Source organism: Salmo salar, chromosome 12 (assembly GCF_965601325.2).
Source record: "Salmo salar chromosome 12, fSalSal1, whole genome shotgun sequence".
In the NCBI taxonomy this organism is placed as follows: domain Eukaryota; kingdom Metazoa; phylum Chordata; class Actinopteri; order Salmoniformes; family Salmonidae; genus Salmo; species Salmo salar.
Window position 1 is genome coordinate 69,331,829 of NC_138302.1, and position 18,165 is coordinate 69,349,993.

The 18,165-nt window shown below is 41.2% G+C and overlaps 1 protein-coding gene across 6 annotated transcripts in view; it reads right to left on the reverse strand.

The window, feature by feature from the left end:
• LOC106565671 (AMP deaminase 2) overlaps window positions 1-18,165 on the reverse strand; it is a 78,293-nt gene that overhangs the window by 46,352 nt on the left and 13,776 nt on the right. Inside the window, exon 1 of one of the 6 annotated variants that reach the window (XM_045691668.2) lies at window positions 4,689-4,893. The exons of the other annotated variants lie outside the window; for them this stretch is intronic. The gene's annotated coding sequence lies outside the window, so the exon portion shown is untranslated. Of the gene's footprint in view, window positions 1-4,688; window positions 4,894-18,165 lie in introns of those variants that run through there. 6 annotated transcript variants of the gene reach the window in all.

Below are 18,165 nucleotides of genomic sequence, written 5' to 3' on the forward strand. Positions count from 1 at the left end.
TCCTGTCTCTTTGATTGTTCCTGCTTTCTAGTTTTCCCAGTTTTGACCTTTTCTGCCTGCCCTGAACCTGAGCCTGCCTGCCGTCTTGTACCTTTGCCCCACCTTTCTGGATTACTGACCCCTGCCTGCCCTTGACCTGTCTTTTGCTTGCCCCTGTTGGATGAATAAACTGTTGTTAATTCGACAGTCTGCATCTAGGTCTTACCTGAAACGTGTTACAGAGTCTGTTTGGAATAGGCTATTTCATTCATATATTTTTATTCTACAGGCTTTCTTCATTTTCACTCTATCAATTAGGTTAGTATTGTGGAGTAACTACAATGTTGTTGATCCATCCTCAGTTTTTTCCTATCACAGCAATTAACCTTTTCACGTGTGAGTTCCAATTATCTCTAACAGTCGCCCCAGCGTGAGTTTTTGTATGCGCGTGATGACAAAGTGACTGTTCCAAACTGTGATTGTTAAACAACAGGACAGGTAACCCGCGCTGCCCTTAAACCCAGACACGTTGCGTGCTGATTATCTATAGGCTATGTTTCAACTTGTCAATATTCAAATTATTTTCAAACAAGTTGTATTTTCTAACAACAGTTTGAATTGAGATGTGTTCCGCCTCCTCATTAATTCACATAGAAGTAGCCCATTTTACTGTTGCGGACAATTTATGTCAAGGCTTTACTGAGCCGGACAAAACTTCTCTCTCCGACGAGAGCCCAAGCACAAAGTTAGGAACCAATATAAACAGGCAGTTAGGAAAGCAAAGGCTAGCTTTTTCAAACAGAAATTTGCATCCTGTAGCACAAATTCCAAAAAGTTCTGGGACACTGTAAAGTCCATGGAGAATCAGAGCACCTCCACCCAGCTGCCCACTGCACTGAGGCTAGGAAACACTGTCTCCACCGATAAATCCACAATAATTGACCATTTCAATAAGCATTTTTCTACGGCTGGCCATGCTTTCCACAGTTTATCAACATTTGAAGCTAAATGTTCTGATCTGTTGCGTCAGCCTCATTGTGTAAAAAGTATTTTTTTTATGCTAGTGGTTGTATTCATTTGGGATCTATCTTATCTCACAACTGTCCAGGCTATGTTTGGAACATTTCTTTCTCGCACAGAATAGGTCAACATTTGTACAATGGGGGATAGTAGATTGACATAGGCTAGTGCTTTTTCTGTTCGTTAGTCCTACTCATCTTGTTGGCTGATGTGTCTGTCTTCACTTGTAACCTGTGAGAAAGTCCCGATCACGTGACGGAGAGCCATGTGAGTGAGAGGTGCTTCGGAGCACGCAGCACACAGGGAGAAGGGAATTAAAAGTATTATATTCAGCCCAAGGGCACAACGGCCACTGGCCGCAAAAGGTATGGATTTTTTTAGGGGGCAGTACAGACACACAAAGGGGACGCCGCTGGAAAATTTGAGCCATTATCAAGTGCTTGTCAAATTGTGAATGAGAGACTGATGAACGGTGTACAGCCTGCACAAAAAAACTAAGCAGAGCTCATGCCTTTCATGGTACTTTTTTCAAATCATCATTAGAGTCGCATATGCAGCCTTAGAATTTATTAAAATTTAAACATACAGGCCAACATTTGTATCACAACTAAAATGACATAACTCTAAATGAAGCGTATCAGAGTACCTGTTTCTTTGTTAACCACTCAACACAGAATAGCCGCATGTGTGCACTCCCTCAAAAACTTGGTGGAGAAAATATATTTTCTATTTTATTCAGCTTTGTTCAATTGCATTCTTCATACTATAAAATAATGCCATGGTGTCACGGTTGTTGTAAGAGACGGACCAAGGCGCAGCGTTTGTTGGGTCCCACATATTTATTTAAAGTGAAACTTCTTCAACCAAAACAATAAACAAGCAACACAACGTGACTACGTGGTGAAACAAGCACCAACACAAAACAATATCCCACAAACACAGGTGGGAAAAACAGCTACCTAAATATGATCCCCAATTAGAGGCAATGATTACTAGCTGCCTCTAATTGGGAACCATACAAAACACCAACATAGAAATATTGAACACCACCTAGTCACGCCCTGACCTACTACACCATAGAGAACCAAGGGCTCTCTATGGTCAGGGCGTGACAAATTGAATTATGAGCATATCTTGTCTGCTAAATGAGTGTAGCCCACAGCCATATGGCATGGCCAGATCAGGACCTAACATAAGGACAAGTCAGAGTATGCTAGTCTGTTCTTCTGAAATAGACTACATTCTTTATACCCGTCTAAAATAAATAATGGATTTTTTGTGACGGTGTAGGCTATATTACATGGATTTAATATACTTTTTAAAATGTAGATGGTCTGCATCAGTGGCTTGTAGGCTATGTGTGGAAGCCAGGAGATGTTAAATGTGTTTATGTTAATTAACGGTCAATTACTGTGATTTCATGACCGACACAGCCCTATATGTGACCAATAAAATTTCATTTGAACTAGTATTTACGACTTCACAAGCGGTAAATTCCCACCTCCCACATGGTTACAAACGCAGCATTAGAGGGAAAACATGAGAGGGTCAACATAAGAATTCGGTTACAAAAGACAATGCTGAACATTGTGAATGCTGAACATTGGAATGGCATTTCATTTTCCCGCTGTACCGAAACCGAACTGTGACCCCAAAACCGCAATACATAGCAAACCATGGGTTTGGTGAACCGTTACACCCCTTCCCCTAAAAACACACGCTTACTGTCCCAGGCTACCCAAGAGTCCCTGCTCCTCTTCTCCCTCCCATCTCTTAGAATCCAGCCCTCACTCCACCACTCAACAGCCGCTCTGCTAATCAGCCCAGCTCTCACAGCATCTGAATATAGCAAAGAGAGAGCCCAGCCCAGTGTCACATTGCACATAACGTACACTGCGCCATAGCTCTTACCTCGGGATATTAAACCATTCAGCTAAGCTGGCGGCAGGGTCATTCCTGAGTATGTGTCTGAGATCAGAGAGGGGCTGTAAACAACTCCTTATCTCGACTAGGAGGGCTAAGAGAGGGGTGTCCCTTGACCCCCATCTAACCCCCCAACCCACCCGTCCCTCTGCGGTCTTTCAGAGCCTCTCCAATGATGGATGGTGTTTATGAGGCAGCTCAGTCTTGGCAGCACTGGCTGGGCACTGATTTAGAGGCTGTGCTGTTGGCAGATAGCATAGTACAGCAGTATAGGGACACAAATACACATTGGAAGGCGACACAAACAGGAAACAACACCTATGTTTTTAATTGTCACACATGTACCGTAAATATACACATTCACACTGAGTCCTGACTTGTATTATAGAGAATCTGACTCTCCACACAGAGTGGGTATCTGATATATGACCCTGACCACAGCTGCCCTTGGCTTGCAGGAACGTTCAGTTTACTCAGTGAGCTGAGTGAGGAGCAGTAAACAGTGATATCCCACCACTGTGTGAGTAAGTGTGCAAGAGTGAGTGAATAGGTGGAAAAGTGATTGATTAAGTGAGTTGATGTACAGGACACTGTCAGTCAACAAATGTCCTAATTCTATTGTAAACTTATATTGTGAGGGGGTAAATGGGTCATTCCACGAAATGGGTGTCTTTTGTGTCCCTTTGATATTTTAAGTAGAAATTATGCACCAATATTGAATTTTAATGAAATGAAGTGCCTTTTAATTCATATCACATCGAGAATTCAATAAATCCGATTTCAACCAACTTATTCAAATAAATCCTTGAAGTTTCACCATAATTGTAAAGGTCTAGTTATTTTGTTGTTTTGACAAAGTAATTTCTGAAGATTACAAAACATTATGGACACCTGCTCTTTCCATGACATAGACTGACCAGGTGATTCCAGGTGAAAGCTGTCCCCTTATTGATATCACTTGTTCAATCCACTTCAAATCAGTGTAGATGAAAGGGAGGAGACAGGTTAAAGAAGGATTTTTAAGCCTTGAGACAATTGAGACACGGATTGTGTATGTGTCCCATTCAGAGGGTGACTGGGCAAGACAAAATATTTATGTGCCTTTAAACGGGGTATGGTAGTAGGTGCCAGGCACACCGGTTTGTGTCAAGAACTGCATTGCTTCTGGATTTTTCACGCTCAACAGTTTCCTGTGTGTATCAAGAATGGTCCACCACCCAAAGGACATCCAGCCATCTTGACACAACTGTGGGAAGCATTGGAGTCAACATGGGCCAGCATCCCTGTGGAACACTTTCGACTCCTTGTAGAGTCCATGCCCTGACGAATTGAGCCTGTTCTGAGGGCAAAAGGGGGTTTCAGATCCGACTAGGCGAGAGAAATTGTCTGCCATGTTTTGTGTTTTGGTAAGGGCTCAGAGCGACGTCACACACTCAAGAAGGCTCAACCAATCACTCAAGGGGTTCTATGTCGAGATACATAATTATTGTGCCACAATACCATTCAAGTCATTGGACCGATAAGAATTTTTCGCACATCATGTCCAAATCATCCATAAGTATATACAATTGATTGTGAAGCTTAACAAAGCCACTTATAGATGATTTGAACATGCACAAAGGATCAGTCCCATGACAGCAAACACAAGGATGATGTCAAGCCAGGGCCAACTATATTACAGTTCAAGATTCCATCATAAATGAACGTATCATAGATAGCCTATGTGTTGCTTTGTTAGGAAAAATATATAATAATGTTTGTCCTACCTTATCTCTTTGTGGAAGACCCTTTGTCACAACAGCACTGCTCCAACAGTGAGAGACAGAAAGTTCTAGATAGCTAGGGTAAGAAACTGCACAAACTAAACTGTTAAGTCACAACGAAGACTGCGCTACAGTGCCTCTCCGTGGCAATAAGAAACTGTCACTTACTATGTCACTTTTCAACAGGAGTGGAAAACACACACGTGCAGTTACACAAACACACACTGGCATATATGCAGAGGAGTTAAAAGTGGGAGTCACTCCCTGATTCTCCAATCACGTTTCTATCCTTCCTTTCTTACTGAAATAGGAGAGAGGGGCACATCCTTGTAGCAGGTCAAAGTCCATGGGGTGATAAACATGCTGTTATACTGTACGGTACACTACAGTATGGAGACCAGAGGGCCAGGGCGAGGAGAAAGGGACACCAACAGCTGTACTGATAACCAAGGGTTTGCTTAGTGATGGTTAGTTAGGCTAACACCAATCATTCTCACCTACCATAAACTGGTCATCACTATAAGCCTAACAAAAATGAGGTGTTGGGACGTTATGTAACAACAACAGATTTGAATATTTAAAACCATAGTATTATGAGAATTAGGCTAGCGTGTTTTTAATGTGAACATTAAAACAATGGAACCAAAGAGATGACAAAAGCAAAAACCATCCAAATAAAAATCCTAATTCGATCCCACAGCTGCTTTTAAAAAGCTGGAAGTGTATGACAACAGGGGGAGAGTAATGATATGCTGGAGTGTTTTCCCCCCAGCCCCCTGGGGAAATACTGTAGGACCTTATATACAGCGCATTCGGAAAGTATTCAGACCCATTCCATTTTTCTACATTTTGTTACGTTACAGCCTTATTCCTCATCAATCTGCACACAATACCCCATAATGACAAAGTGAAAATAGGTTTTTAGAAATCTTTGCAAATGTATTACCTTACTTACATAACTATTCAGACCCTTTGTTATGAGACTCAAAATTGAGCTCAGGTACATCCTGTTTCCATTGATCATCCTTGAGAAGTTTCTACAACTTGATCGAAGTCCACCTGTGGTAAATTCAATTGATTGTACATGATTTGTAAAGGCACACACCTGTCTATATAAGGTCCCACAGTTGACAGTGCATGTCAGAGCAAAAACCAAGCCATGAGGTCGAAGGAATTATCCGTTGAACTCCGAGACAGGATTGTGTCAAGGCACAGATCTGGGGAAGGGTACCAAAACATTTCTGCAGCATTGAAGGTCCCCAAGAACACAGTGGCCTCCATCATTCTTAAATGGAAAAAGTTTGGAACCACCAAGACTCTTCCTAAAGCTGCCCACCTGGCCAACTGAGCAATTGGGGGAGAAGGGTCTTGGTCAGAGAGGTGACCAAGAACCCAATGGTCACTCTGACAGAGCTCCAGAGTTTCTCTGTGGAGATGGGAGAACGTTCCAGAATAACAACAAACTCTGCAGCACTCCACCAATCTAGCCACTCCTCAATAAAAAGGTACATGACAGCCCGCTTGGAGTTTGCCAAAAGGCACCTAAATTACTCTGACCATGAGAAACAAGATGATCTGGTCTGATGAAACCAAGATGTAACTTTTTGGCCTGAATGCCAAGTGTCATGTCTGGAGGAAACCTGGCACCATCCCTACGGTGAAGCATGGTGTTGGCAGCATCATGCTGTGGGGATGTTTTTCAGTGGCAGGGACTGGGAGACTACTCAGGATAGTGCAGCTATATCCTTAATGAAAACCTGCTCCAGAGCACTCTGGGGCGAAGGTTCACCTTCCAACAAGACAATGCAGGAGTGGCTTAGGGACAAGTCTGTGAATGTCCCTGAGTGGCCAAGCCAGAGCCCGGACTTGAACCTGATCGAACATCTCTTGAGAGACCCGAAAATAGCTGTGCAGCGACGCTCCCCATCCAACCTGACAGAGATTGAGAGGATCTGCAGAGAAGAATGAGAGAAAACCACAAATACAAGTGTGCCAAGCTTGTAGTGTCATACCCAAGAAGACTCAAGGAGATAAACGCTGCCAAAGGTGCTTCAACAAAATACTGAGTGTAGGGTCTGAATACTTATGTAAATGTGATATTATTTTTATTTTTAATACATTTGCAATAATTTCTAAAAACCTGTATTTGCATTGTCATTATGGGGTACTGTGTGTAGATTGCTAAGGGAAAAAAGCAATTTAATCAATTTTAGAATAAGGCTATAACGTAACAATTTGTGGAAAAAGTCAAAGGTTCTGAATACTTTCCGAATGCACTGTAAATCACTTCATACAGTATATTTATTGGTTGAATGCAGAAATCTGCTGGCGTCATGTGCTGCAGTGGTCTGATGAGGCCCCAGTGGAAGGCAGCTGCATTCAGGCAGTATGTAGGCTAGGGATTCATGAGACATAGAAAAACTAAATGCAAACAGCAGAAGGGCTTTACCATCAGAACAAATCTTATCCAATAATATAGGCCTAGCTACAAAAAAAAACATGAGTACACCTGTGAATATTTGTATCAAACAAAAAAGCACTTAAATAATGACATCTTTCAAAGCATAATAGGGGGGCCAGAGTGTGGCCTATAAAGTAACATTCTGTGTGTTTTCCACAACAATCAATTGGCACCTAAAACTGCAACTGCGTGAGTGCATCCTTTATTGTAGTAATTTGGCAGTTAAGATCTCCCTAACTAGATGCTGTGTGCCTTCCTTCACCATGACAGTTATTTGGTGTGTGAAGCTCTAAAATGGGTGGATGTGCCTCCTATGGCAGAGGGTGTTTCCACTGTGCAAAGGGCTCAGCCAAGCGGCTAATCGAGGGGACTTAAATGACTGCAATGGACGAGAGAGCTCTAAGTTATTTATTACTGCAGCAGAGACAGGCTATCTCAAAACAGTGCGCACACACACACACACCACAGCCTGAGTTTCCTTGTGAGTTACCGCCTCTGATCCACTGGCCTGGCTGCATCTCTCCAGCCATCCAACATTCATGCTGGCTAATAGGATGGTACATTCAGAGGCTGGGGAAAAGAGATGCTCTGGTGACAACAGCACACATACAGCAGTATCAGTTGTTAGTTGTTTAACTGGCCAGGGTTCTTGGCACAGAGTTTCTGTGTAGGCTACTGTAAGTGCTGGCTTAGTGCTGACTTCACTCTTTATGTTGTGCGTAGATAACCAGGCTTCACTGCTTTAAAATGCCTACCAAGTACTGATCAATTTGAAACTTAACATATGAAATTTCACTCAATAAAAATTAAGTTGGTGTCATGTACTGTAGACTTAGGCGGTATACAATATACTGTATTGCGGGGTATTTTGAAATACCGACGGTATGATTTTCAATACTGTCAACAACAAAAAATAAAACTATACATTTTTATTTTGGGGCACCCTAAAGCTAACTTTTCTTAGATTAGTTAACTATATATGATGTGCCAAATAAATTTTCTCCAGCTCAGGGCTCCAGCAATGCATTTGGCTTGATTACTTGCTAACTAAGTGGATAGCTTTTAAGATTAAGCTTCTTAGTTACAGCAGAGACAATCAATCCCCTCCTGGATCAAGAACCCTTCTACCTGAATTAGTTATGTGCGTCAATTATTGTACTTTTTTTAATCCTTTTTTTTTACTATTTGGAAAAAAATAGCACCCCTTGTGTACACTGCATACTCCGGTATAGTACAGGAACAGTATTTATTTAGTTTTATTTAACTAGGCAAGTCAGTTAAGAACAAATTCTTATTTACAATGAGGGCCTACCCCGGTCGACACTGGGCCAATTGTGTGCCGCCCTATGGGACTCCAATCCCAGCCAGATGTGATACAGCCTGGATTCGAACCAGGGACTATAGTGACACCTCTTGCACTGAGATGCAGTGCCTCAGACCGCTGCACCACTCAGGAGCCCATGAAGCAGTGTGTCTGCTGCAGTCATTTAAGATGTGGCGCTGCGCTATGGCAAAATCATTGCCACCACGCACCCACAATATGGAACATGAACAAATATTTAACCTGTTAGGGCTAGGGGGCAGTATTGACACGGCTGGATAAAAAACGTACCCGATTTAATCTGGTTACTACTCCTGCCCAGTAACTAGAATATGCATATAATTACACCCTAAAGTTTCTAAAACTGTTTGAATGGTGTCTGTGAGTATAACATAACTCATATGGCAGGCCAAAACCTGAGAAGATTCCATGCAGGAAGTGGCCTGTCTGACAAGTTGTGTTTCATCTGGGCTCTTTTTATTGAAGATTTAGGATCTTTGCAATAACGTGACACTTCCTACGGCTCCCATAGGCTCTCAGAGCCCGGGAAAAAGCTGAAGGATATCGAGGCAGGCTCTGGCTGAAACACATTATCGCGTTTGGCAAGTGGCCGCTCAGAGTACTGTGGGCTTAGGCGCGTGCCCGAGTCGACCGAATGCTTTATTTTCTTTCCTCTGTTTACCTAAATGCAGATTCCCGGTCGGAATATTATCGCTTTTTTACGAGAAAAATTGCATAAAAATGGATTTTAAACAGCGGTTGACATGCTTCGAAGTACGGTAATGGAATATTTAGATTTTTTTTGTCACGAATTGCGCCATGCTCGTCACCCTTATTTACCCTTTCGGATAGTGTCTTGAACGCACGAACAAAACGCCGCTGTTTGGATATAACTATGGATTATTTTGAACCAAACCAACATTTGTTATTGAAGTAAAAGTCCTGGGAGTGCATTCTGACGAAGACAGCAAAGGTAATAACATTTTTCTTATAGTAAATGTGACTTTTCTGAGTGCTAAACTTGCTGGGTGTCTAAATAGCTAGCCCTGTGATGCCGGGCTATCTACTGAGAATATTGCAAAATGTGCTTTCACCGAAAAGCTATTTTAAAATCGGACATATCGAGTGCATAGAGGAGTTCTGTATCTATAATTCTTAAAATAATTGTTATGCTTTTTGTGAACGTTTATCGTGAGTAATTTAGTAAATTCACCGGCAGTGTTCGGTGGGAATGCTAGTCACATGCTAATGTAAAAAGCTGGTTTTTGATATAAATATGAACTTGATTGAACAAAACATGCATGTATTGTATAACATAATGTCCTAGGGTTGTCATCTGATGAAGATCATCAAAGGTTAGTGCTGCATTTAGCTGTGGTTTGGGTTTATGTGACATTATATGCTAGCTTGAAAAATGGGTGTCTGATTAATCCTGGCTGGTACTCTGCTGACATAATCTAATGTTTTGCTTTCGTTGTAAAGCCTTTTTGAAATCGGACAGTGTGGTTAGATTAACGAGAGTATTGTCTTTAAAATGGTGTAAAATAGTCATATGTTTGAAAAATTGAAGTTTTTCAATTTCTAAGGTTTTTGAATAACGCGCCACGGGATTACACTGGCTGTTACGTAGGTGGGACGATTTGGTGCCACCTATCCTAGAGAGGTTAAACCGAGGCACATTTTTAAGATGCTACAACAGTCCACATTTACTATTCCTCTGCAAACAAAAGTAATGACTAGAAAAATCAGAGAACCCCATAGTAGAATACTTTATCTAAAATATTCCTCTCGAAGCGCACTCAAGTTACGAGTGCCATAGGGAGGGAAACATGCATTCTGACAAGCAGTTAATGCACAGCAATTATTGCATTCATGGGGACAACAGCAGTTATAATGGTCTTTGTTAAAAAGAGGGGATACCAGCTTTCCATGATTTATTTCTCAACTCCTAAATATGTGTAAACTGCACCATTTTTAAACCCTGAGTTTTTAGCAGCGGCATGGTTAATAAGCACTTTATCGCTTTGCAATTCGCTGTGAGTGCATAGCGGAGAGTGGAGCTAAATCTAACACATCAATTGTAGGGTAACTTATGTTAAAACACGACCATACTTCAGAATCTTTTTGGGGTAGTGACTTATAGTTTTTGGATATTTTTAGTTGAGCAAGAGTAGTGGCAACCAAAGTGTGGGGGGGGAAAATGGTGACATGAATTGGTTACTGTGAGAAGTACAAGCAGGGGGCGTGTTACCCGGGTGGCGGTGTATGCAAAGTTAACCTAACAGGTAGGCCAACATTATATTCACTGTGTTTATGCAATTTTTGGGGGACATAAAATGTACCAATAGGATGCTCACTAGTTAAAAGATAACGTTTGGGATCTAGATAATGATTAGCTCAATAGGCTACATGCAGAGAGGCAACCCTATGCTTCAGTGTATTTATTTATAGCGACTATGCTGCATCAGTTGGGCTACAGATGATAATGCTTATTGATAATAGTGTACCTGATGACATGCATGGTCCAATATGTTAAAATACATTTTACAAATAATTTGACCAAAATGTTATTGGGCTCATTTCTGGAGGTGAAAATTATATTTTAGATGGCGCCAGCTTAATTTTATTAGAGGTTCAAGCAGCAAAGCTGGGTGAAAACTTATTGTATTTTATAAATGTTTTATTTCACCTTCATTTAACCTCTCTTAGGCAGGTGGGACGCCAGCGTCCGATTTCAAAAAGGCTTTACGGCGAAAGCATAAAGTTAGATTATGTTAGGACAGGTACAACACAAGAAAAACCACACAGCCATTTTTCAAGCAGGAGAGGGGTCACCAATACCAGAAATTTAGCTAAAATTAAGCACTAACCTTTGACGATCTTCATGAGATGACACTCCTAGGACTCAATGTTAGACAATACATGTATGTTTTGTTCGATAAAGTTCATATTTATATCCAAAAACAGCATTTTACATTGGTGTGTGATGTTCAGAAAATATTTTGCCTCCAATACTGCTGGTGGATGAGCACAACAATTTACAAAAATACTCATCATAAACGTTGATAAAATATTAAACTGTTATTCAAAGAATTATAGATAACCATCTCCTTTATGCAACCGCTGTGACAGATTTCAAAAAAGCTTCACGGGGAAAGCACACTTTGCAATAATCTGAGTACAGCGCTCAGAAACATACACCAGGCAATACAGATACCCGCCATTTTGGAGTCATCTAAAATCATAAATAGCATTATAAATATTCACTTACCTTTGATGATCTTCATCAGAATGCACTTCCAGGTATCCCAGGTCCACAATAAATGTTGTTTTGTTCGATAAAGTCCATAATTTATGTCCAAATACCTCCTTGTTGTTTGCGCGTTCAGTAAGCTACTCCAAATGTAGGAAGCGCGCCCAAGATTTCACGACAAAAAGTAAAAAATAAGTTCTATTTACGTTCGTTGAAACATGTCAAACGTTGTATAGCATCAATCTTTAGGGCCTTTTTAACATAAAACTTCAATAATTTTCCAACCGGACGATTCCAATGTCTTGAAAAATGTTTTGGAACACAGATACCACATCATGTGAATGCGCGCCACAAAACTCATGTCATTTTCTGAGTCACCAACTTCCCGGCCTTCTTGTTCGCTCTCTGTTCACTGCAAAAGCCTGAAACTAGGTTCTAAAGACTGTTGACATCTAGTGGAAGCCTTAGGAAGTGCAAAATCAACCCTAAGTCACTGTGCGTTAGATAGGCAATGACTTGAAAAGACTACAAGAACCAGATTTCCCACTTCCTGGTTGGATTTTTCTCAGGTTTTTGCCTGCCAAATGAGTTCTGTTATACTCACAGACATCATTCAAACAGTTTTAGAAACTTCAGAGTGTTTTCTATCCAAATCTACTAATAATATGCATATTCTAGTTCCTGGGCCCGAGTAGTAGGCCGTTTAATTTGGGTACGTTTTTCATCCGGCCGTGAAAATACTGCCCCTACCCAAGAGAGGTTAACCATGTAGGCCAGTTGAGAACAAGTTCTCATTTACAACTGCGACCTGGCCAAGATAAAGCAAAGCAGTGCGACACGCACACAACAACAGAGTTACACATGGAATAAACAAATGTACAGTCAATAACACAATAGAAAAAATCTATATACAGTGTGTGCAAATGAGGTAAGATTAGGGAGGTAAGGCAATAAATAGGCCGTAGTGGCAAAGTAATTACAATTTAGCGATTAAACACTGGAGTGATAGATGTGCAGAAGAGGAATGTGCAAGTAGAGATACTGGGGTGCAAAGGAGCAAATAAAAATAAGAATAAAAATAACAATATGGGGATGAGGTAGTTGGATGGGCTATTTAAAGATGGGTGAAGTAAAGGTGCAGTGATCTGTCAGCTGCTCTGACAGCTGATGCTTAAAGTTACTGAGGGAGATATGAGTCTCCAGCTTCAGTGATTTTTGCAATTCGTTCCAGTCATTGGCAGCAGAGAACTGGAAGGAAAGGCGGCCAAAGCAGGAGTTGGCTTTGGGGATGACCTGTGAAATATACGTGCTGGAGCACGTGCTACGGGTGGGTGTTGCTATGGTGATCAGTGAGCTGAGATAAGGTTGGGCTTTACCTAGCAGGCTTATAGATCACCTGGAGCCAGTGGGTTTGGCAACGAATATGAAGCGAGGGCCAGCCCAACGAGAGCATACAGGTCGCAGTGGTGGGTAGTATATGGGGCTTTGGTGACAAAACGGATGGCACTGTGATAGACTGCATCCAATTTGCTGACTAGAGTGTTGGAGGCTATTTTATAAATGACATCGCCGAAGTCAAGGATCGGTAGGATAGTCAGTTTTACGAGGGTATGTTTGGCAGCATGAGTGAAGGATGCTTTGTTGCGAAATAGGAAGCCGATTCTAGATTTCATTTTGGATTGGAGATGCTTAATTTGTGTCTGGAAGGAGAGTTTACAGTCTAACCAGACACCTAAGTATTTGTAATTGTCCACATATTCTAAGTCAGAACCGTCCAGAGTAGCGATGCTGGACAGGCGGGCAGGTGCGGGCAGCGATCGGTTGAAGAGCATGCATTTAGTTTTACTTGCATTTAAGCGCAGTTGGAGGCCATGGAAGGAGAGTTATATGGCATTGAAGCTCGTCTGGAGGTTAGTTAACACATTGTCCAAAGAAAGGCCAGATGTATACAGAATAGTGTTGTCTGCGTAGAGGTGGATCAGAGAATCACCAGCAGCAAGAGCTACATCATTGATGTATACAGAGAAGAGAGTCGGCCCGAGAATTGAACCCTGTGGCACCCCCATAGAGACTGCCAGAGGTCCCGACAACAGGCCCTCCGATTTGACACACTGAACTCTGAGAAGTAATTGGTGAACCAGGCAAGGCAGTCATTTGAGAAACCAAGGCTGTTGAGTCTGCCGATAAGAATGTGGTGATTGACAGAGTCAAAAGCCTTGGCCAGGTCGATGAATACGGCAAATTGGATGCAGTCTATCACAGTGCCATCCGTTTTGTCACCAAAACCCCATATATTACTCACCACTGCGACCTGTATGCTCTCGTTGGCTGGCCCTCGCTTCATATTCGTCGCCAAACCCACTGGCTCCAGGTCATCTATAAGTCTTTGCTAAGTAATGACCCATGACCATATTGTCTTTTATCAATGGAGGTTATGATATCGTTTAGGACCTTGAGCATGGCTGAGGTGCACCCATGACCAGCTTGGAAACCAGATTGCATAGTGGAGAAGGTACGGTGGGATTCTAAATGGTCGGTGATCTGTTTGTTAACTTGGCTTTCGAAGACCTTAGAAAGGCAGGGTAGGATAGATATAGGTCTGTAGCAGTTTGGGTCTAGAGTGTCTCGCCCTTTGAAGAGGGGGATGACCGCGGCAGCTTTCCAATCTTTGGGGATCTCAGACGATTCGAAAGAGAGGTTGAACAGGCTAGTAATAGGGGTTGCAACAATTATGGCGGATAATTTTAGAAAGAGAGGGTCCAGATTGTCTAGCCCAGCTGATTTGTAGGGGTCCAGATTTTGCAACTCTTTCGGAACATCAGCTATCTGGATTTGGGTGAAGGAGAAATGGGGGAGGTTTGGGCCTTTGCTTTCCTAACTGCCTGTGTATATTGGTTCCTAACTTCGTATTTGTTAGCGTTGGTTATTATTATTCCGGTTCCGCCAATTATTATTTTTTTATATGCAAATTCCAATGAGATGGTAAGGCCTAGGAGGGTGCAAGGGCCAAGGACCACACCAAAGACAGTACACTATGATGATAGGGAGAAACCACTTCTCCAATAGAAATCTCCGATCACACTCGTAAGCGATAACTAGATAAGCTCATGGTCATCAGGTCTAACGAACGTCTTGCTCCGAACTGCTGATGTGTAGGCCATCAAAAGCACTCATTCGATATAACGTTGTTTTTGACGAAAATGTGTCAGTTTGTCACTTTCACAAAGTTGGAGTAATAACATGTTCAACTACTTAATAACCTGTTGGGGCTACAGGTTAGCAATGAACCCCGAGTCGGGATTGCTAACAAGGCTGGAAATTCAAAACATCAAAAATCTAATAATTTCAATTTCTCAAACAATCAACTATTTTACACAATTTAAAAGATAAACATCTCCTTAATCTAACCACATTGTTCGATTTTCAAAGAGGCTTTACGGCAAAAGCATAAAGTTAGATTATGTTAGGACAGTACATAGCCACAAAAGTACAAACATCCATTTTCAATTCAAGGTCAGGCATCACCAAAAGCAGAAACCAGCTAGAATTATGCACTAACCTTTGTCAATCTCCATCAGATGACACTCCTAGGACATTATGTTATACAATACATGCATTTTTTGTTCCATCAAGTTCATATTTATATCCAAAAACAGCATTTTACAGTAGCGTGAAATTCAGATTTTTTTCTTCTCTGAAATGCTTCCGGTGAACATAACAAAATTACTATTCGAAAACATTGGTAAATTATAATATTGTCATTCAAAGAATAATATATTATCATCTCGTAATTGCTACCGAATGGCCAGATCTCAAAATAACTTTACTGGGAAATCACATTTTGCAATAAACGGGGTGCTATGCTAAGAACAATAAGCTATGCTATACAGTTAGCATCATCTAATATCGATAATAACATTGTAAATATCCCCTTACCTTTGATTATCTCCATCAGAAGGCACTGCCAGGAATCCCAGGTCTGGAACAAATGTGGTTTCTTTTGACAAAGTTCATAATTTATGTCCAAATAACACCAAGTAGTTAGCGTTCATTATGCTCCCACAAAACGTGGTGGGGGGTTGTAAAATCACGCCGAAAAGCTAAAAAAACCTAGTAAATAATCTATTTACGTTCGTTCAAACATGTCAAACGTTGTTTAGCATTAATCTTTTGGTCCATTTTTAACGTTAAACATCAGTAATATTTTCACACAACCTATCCTATGTCTAGATAAACAATAATGACAAACTCACGCTTCTCAGATTTATGCGCAGGCGCAAAAAAATGAAGTGACGACATGTCAACTTCCTTGCATTCTAATTTGCTCTCGGTTTATCATAGACGCTTCAAACAACTTTATAAAGATCGTTGACATCTAGTGGAAGCCGTAGGTGTTGCGAAATGAATCCTTTCTCACTATGGTATCTATAAAACAATGACACTAAATAGTACAGTCACAAAATACACATTTTTTTTAAATCTATTTTTCACAGGTTTTTGCCTGCAATATGAGTTTTGTTATACTTACAGACACCATTCAAACTGTTTTAGAAAATTCAGAGTGTTTTCTATCCGAATGTGTTAATAATATGCATATCCTAGCTTCTGAGTTGGTGTAGGAGGCAGTTAAAAATGGGCACATCTTTTTTTCAAAATGTCTCAATACTGCCCCCGAGCCCCAACAGGTTTTAAGACATTGGTTTGAATCTAGGTTGTGCCTTCAGATTCTGAGAAAATGAACAACTAAGGAAGAATTTTCACTTCTCTCATTGACTTCTCAAACCCCAAACTGGTCTGCTTGGTCTGTTTCGCAAGCGTTCCTGGAAGTCTTGCGATGTTGCGCCTCTCGGTTTAGAAACTCTATGGCCACACGCTCTCATGCAATGCCATGCCAATTGGCCATATGGTGGCGCAATAACAAGCGATTGAAAATGCAAACTTTGAAAGCTCACATCTCACTACTGGTTATATTTTCATATCTTGCTATTGTTTGTTCTACCTTTGCCATTATTACCTTAGGCCTATCATGTTTTTAGGTGACTCCCAAACAACTTAAAACATTTTGAGAACTCCATTAAATGAATTCATTATTTGATCAGGAAGTAGTGCGGTGGGAGAAAGCCAGCATGCATAAAACCTGAAGTCGTATTCATATAAAATGGAGAGAAAATACAAAATTTGGCTTTTAAAATAATTAGACACCGGAGTGTGCGGTCTAAAAAAAATCTGAATGGGCTTCGGCTACATGGCCCAGATTCTTTTGACATTGAGAGGGGAAAAAAATTGAACATATTTTCTCACTGGGTATTTTGCGCTTCTTTGGTGAAAGTCTTAGCTCTGTCTACATTGTCACACATTCTGTAAATTGTTTATAACATATGTATTGAAATAGGTTATGCAGGCTATAGCAAAGGAATAGGTCACTTGGCATGGCCCTGCTGTGTAATGCCCAGTCAGCTCTTTACTGCACTGTGCCAGGCTCGTTGAAATAGGCTATACATCGTCTGCCACATCACAATGTCGTCACCATCAACGATGGCTGCCAATCATCTTCGATATCCAATACTATCATAATATCACCCAACCCTACTTGGTACACATGTTCCAAACACTGTCAAGATTGGTCCAAAATACATTAAAAGCATATTGCATGATCTGTTCGATGTGTTCTGATATTTGGCAAGCATGGTAAGTAGTACAGAAGTAGCTCATCCTAGGGCAATGTGTGGAATGTGTCCTGATGGTGGCGCTATGGGGCCAAAGCTTGAACCTCAGCATGGCTGCTTGCAGCTATATTTTTCATTCATTTTGGAGTAGAATGTCTGAGCTTCTCAGTTCTTCTACATAAAAATGCCCCTGTGTGTGTGACATAGCATTGCTTGGCCAAACAGCCAAAGGGGCCAGTGTCATGGTGAAGGCAGTGATGAGATGTAGGAGATAAATGGGCCCTATTGCTGTGCCCTATCTAAGCCCACTGGGGAAGATATGGAGGGGCTGGAGGTTGTGCTGTCCCATTTCCAGCTAGGCTGTCCTCTAATAAACCCTACTGGCCACACAGAGAGAGGTGGAGTGAGTGATTCAATTTGACATGAGTTTTGACCGATGTAAAACTTGACTATTGCTTACTTATCTGTGCTCCTTACTTACAAGGTCATAACAAACGTTCTCAGCTGATACTATCTTTCACAGTTCCAAAGGCCAAAACTGAAATGGGGAAAATACACTATATGACCAAAAGCATGTGGACACATGCTTGTCAAATATCTCAAATCTATTGTTTTTGTTTTGTTGAAGAAGCAGAGGTGAGGAGCTTCATGGTAAATTTTTTTTTGCAGTACCACAGGATCTTGGTGGCACCTTAATTAGGCTGGTAATGGCTGGAACGGAATTAGTGGAATGGTATCAAATACATGTGTTTGATGCCATTCCATTCACTCCGTTCTAG